Here is a 726-nt window from a genome sequence, read left to right as displayed (position 1 = left end):
GGGGGGGAGAGGAGGGAGGGGGGGAGAGGAGGGAGGGGGTGGGGAGAGGAGGGAGGGGGTGAGGAGAGGAGGGAGGGGGTGAGGAGAGGAGGGGGGAGAGGAGGGAGGGGGAGAGGAGGGAGGGGGGAGGAGAGGAGGGAGGGGGAGCAGAGAGGGGGAGGGGGAGGAGAGAGGGGGGAGGGGGTAGGAGAGGAGGGAGGGGGTAGGAGAGGAGGGAGGGGGTAGGAGAGGAGGGAGGAGGTAGGAGAGGAGGGAGGGGGTAGGAGAGGAGGGAGGGGATAGGAGAGGTGGGAGGGGGTAAGAGAGGAGGGAGGGGGTAAGAGAGGAGGGAGGGGGGAAGGGGAGGAGGGAGAGGCTGAACGGGCCCGGTCGACGAGAGGAAGCCGGGCCGAAAACTTCAGGCGGGGCCTGACCCCAGCAAGATGCCAGGCGGGCAGGTCCCGCCGAGGACGTGGAGGGAAGGGGAACGGCTGAACGGGAGGGAGGGGGGAGGTGAGCGGGGGGGGGTGGGGGGTGAGAGCCGGAGCGGAGCAGGAGCTGAATGGGGGGAGGGGTGGGAGGGGAGAGCGGCAGGCAGCGGACCTGAAAGTGATGGGGGCGGGGGGGGGGGGGGTGGAGAGCGGGAGCTCGAGAGGGGGGAGGCCTGAGTCCGATCTTCGCCGCCCTAGTGAGCCCATTCGGCCAGGGTTAGGGCTTCGGGCCCCTCCCACACAGCCTCTGGAGTTG

This window comes from Pristiophorus japonicus, chromosome 1 (assembly GCF_044704955.1).
Source record: "Pristiophorus japonicus isolate sPriJap1 chromosome 1, sPriJap1.hap1, whole genome shotgun sequence".
NCBI classification, from domain to species: Eukaryota; Metazoa; Chordata; class Chondrichthyes; family Pristiophoridae; genus Pristiophorus; species Pristiophorus japonicus.
The sequence above is the reverse complement of the archived record's forward strand: the minus strand, read 5'-3'. Positions refer to the sequence as shown.